Here is a 3,678-nt window from a genome sequence, read left to right as displayed (position 1 = left end):
TGGCCAATATTTTATTTGCTTAGAGATCAATTTGTGTAACAATAATCTTTGAGAAATGTCTACTCTTTCGTGAATGAAAATAGGGCGAAAAATCTAAAAATTTATCCCTAGCAGGCCAAGTAGGAAGGTTTTGGTAATCATAAGAACAACGAAGTCAACGAAAAATCTGGCACAGCTACATATTCATAGTCATAGTTACCCGGAACGCGGGATCATAGGGCGTTTTCCGATGGGGGAAGAACGTACCAAACGCGGAACGGTGGCGTGCCGAAACACTGAGGTACGCGTACCAAATCGCTAACGTGGGCGACCCGCAAATCCCACCCAGTTTTACTGGACAACTTTCTGTGTTTGCCATTAAAGTTTGTTGTTTTTTTAATGTAGAGATGGACTGAAGATTGAAGAACAGACGAAGAAGATGGAGAAAAAACGAAGATGAAACACAGAATATGAAACGACGAAGAAGATGTATATTTCTTATGTCCGACATTAGAGGACGGATTAAATGTCAGACAACTAACAAGGCTATTTTACTTTTTCTAATAGTGGGTAGGGTACTAGGGTTGATGCTACGTGTCAAGGCTATTTCGTTGTAATTTAAAACCATAATATATTATTATTTTTTATTATTATTATTATTATTATTTGGAAACGCGCTTTAAGCAATGAACATTATCTATCGGAATTTTAATGAAAATGGTAATCAAACCATTCCAACACGACTTCGATGTAATCGGTGTCTTCTTATTAGGATCATCAAAACCTTCCTACTCGGTTAACTAGGAATAAATTCTTAGATTTTTCACCCTATTTTCTTTCAAGAAAACTTCAACAATATGCAAGGTTCAAAATAGTAGGTATTTCTCAAGGATTTTTGTCACACAAATGATCTCCGAGCGAAAAAAAATTAGCCACGTAACTTTTAAAGAAACGACAAAATGCCCAAGAATGATGTTTACTACATAAGTAATCCGCTCACACGACAATGGTTAAAAATTCCACTAGCAACTCATCATTAACATTTTGCAGTTTTACAGGTTGGATTTATGTGTTACTCCTCAAACTCCTATCTTTATAATAAGACTGATTTTGTCGTGCCAAAAGTCAAATGTAATAAGTTTATAAAAGATGAATTTTTCTATGCTTATGTTTTTTCTTCTCTTACGAAGTCTTGGTAAATATATTGCGTGGAATGTCCATCAATTTTTATTTGAGATTGGTCATATAATATAAATTCACTTTATTGACGATACAACTATGTCATAGACATAGTCTATCGTGGTAAGTTCCATTGGAGGAGTGGTTCACATATTATTGCATATGATCCAGTCAAGTAACCTTACAAGTGCAATTTAATTGTATTACTCATCACATAAAATAGAAATGGAACATTAAAACACTCACTTGGGTAAATAGAAATATATTATAAGAAGCCTTATAATAAGTGATTGATTAATTGTATTACTCATCAGTCATAAGACAGCTTGCACTACTGAATTTGTACTATATATGATTATTTTGAGTTCAACTCCCCCTTTTGTGAAGAATAACCAAAAATTTTAGATCACGAAAATTAACATGTATTTTCACAAGTAATCTCAAAAAGCATCAACAACTCAAGTTTCAGGAAACCGACCAAATAACAAAGACAATGTCGTATCTTCAAATTTTAAAGAACCAAGAAACGGGTAGTTACCATATGGGCTACCAGGAAAGCCACCAGAACGAAATCCACGGTGAGGTCTTTGATCTTTCATCAGAATAATGCTGATTTTCATGAAAGAACAGAAAATGAAGGCACTCCACCATCTGCATCTGCACAATCATCAACAATCATCAACTGCACCTGTGTCCTTAGATAATTGATGCCCTATATTCTCAACAAATAATCACAGCCAAAACAGCATTTCAGAAAGTTTACCCAAGAAAAACTGCATCAACACAATGAAGATACGATATAATGTCAAAGTTATGCATAGTTCCTGATCATTAATACACAACGCAAAAAGATGTTGGTGAACTGTGTGCACATACAAAAACAACAATGCCAAAGCTTATTTGTAATTGTACACCCTATATTATGGGTACATTAACCCTATATTATGGGTACATTAGTTGTTAATAATCTTATGTTGATATTTCCCTGCAACGTAGAATGGGAATTATATTTGGATTTCGCAAATCAAAGGAATACGTTCCCACAAAACTGAACCAGTTTCAGCCTCTACTCACTCTCAGCAAAACTTTATCGGATAAGCTCTTGATTTTAACAACAACAGCAAGCACCCTACCAAATTATTGTCTAAGACATTTAATCAAACACTTAATGGGCATTCAATTAATCGATGAAAAAAACAATCAAATACCCTAACAAAAATTCATTTGATCAATGAAAAAACCCACAAACAACTAAGCCAAAATAATCAAAAATACGAATTCAAATCACTAAAAACGTACCTTCCAAAGAAATTGAAAAAAGTCAAAAAAATCAGTAGTGGTGAGAGGGAGTTGGGGATACGGTGGTTGGCGTTGATTGCCTATTGCAGGGGGTAGTAGATGTGGCGCTAGGGGGCAATGGTCAGTGGTTGTCTTTGTTGGGCGGTGGTTCTTGTTGTCTTGCTTGGGCACTGGTGGCCTCTAGTAAGGAAGGGCGTAGTATAGTAGAGGTAGTAGGAGAAGACAAGTCATGGCCTCATCGAGTAGTCTTTAGTCGTTAATAAGTGGGAAACGAAGCAATAACATTGTAGAAACTTATGATTTTTAAAATACACTTTTTTTAATAAAAAATAATTTTTGGTAACTATAATTTTAGTAAATTTAAATGACTAAACTATTTATTCTACCTTATTTATGATACAAAACAATTAAAATAAAAAATTAGTTATTAACTAAAAATAACCTCATATTAAAAAACTCTTAAATTATGTATTAATATTCAAAATAACGTCTAAATATTCGTCAGCTTAATTAATTATATAGCTACTTTAATACTTATAAAATAATAACTAAAATCTTGTCTAGAATAATTTTACAATGAAAATTATGATAAAGAAAATTATAAGTAGAGCATGCCATCAATTAAGTGTATGTGTATAGGTATACTTACTTCATAGAAGAAAGTTTGATATAATGTTTGCACAATAATTTAGCCTCTGTTTAGTAAACCTTAAATTCATATATTTATTTTGATTAATTAGTTTACTTAGAAAATAAAATTTTTCATTAGTAAAACTTATTTCTTATCATTTACCAATAATCGTTTTAGTTAGTAAAAAATAGTTATGATCAAAATTGTTAAAATCAAGATTTTACTTAGAATCGTTCAGACCTGTAGAATCGAAACGTAGAATCGTAAGATTCTACAATTAACTTAAATTTGCTATCTTGACATGATTATTCACCTCAAAAGTTTAAGTTCATTAATTAAAGTTTCACTCACTTTATTTTTAAGAATGAAATAAATAAATTTTTAATAATTTAGTTTAAATCTTCATTCCGATCAAGAAACTAATTTTTAATAAATTACGATGATGGATCGTTAAATTGTAATAAAAATTAATGAAAATTGATACACAAGAAAAATTGAAAAAACAATTAAGAATAAATTTGTAGAATCGAATCGTTAAATCGTAGGATTATAGAATCGTGTTATGATTCTACCTCTACAAATTTTATCTA

The 3,678-nt window shown here is 31.6% G+C and overlaps 1 long non-coding RNA gene across 1 annotated transcript; it reads right to left on the bottom strand.

Annotated features, from left to right (window-relative positions):
- Positions 1 to 363: 363 nt before the first annotated feature.
- LOC130828122 (uncharacterized) lies at positions 364 to 2,723 on the bottom strand. Its single transcript, XR_009047322.1, has 2 exons — positions 2,458 to 2,723; positions 364 to 1,815 (listed from the first exon to the last, which is right to left on the bottom strand). It is a non-coding gene; the product is annotated as an uncharacterized LOC130828122 (long non-coding RNA).
- Between the last annotated feature and the right edge of the window lie 955 nt (positions 2,724 to 3,678).

Source organism: Amaranthus tricolor, chromosome 12, assembly GCF_026212465.1.
Source record: "Amaranthus tricolor cultivar Red isolate AtriRed21 chromosome 12, ASM2621246v1, whole genome shotgun sequence".
NCBI lineage: Eukaryota > Viridiplantae > Streptophyta > Magnoliopsida > Caryophyllales > Amaranthaceae > Amaranthus > Amaranthus tricolor.
The sequence above is the reverse complement of the archived record's forward strand: the minus strand, read 5'-3'. Positions and strand labels throughout refer to the sequence as shown.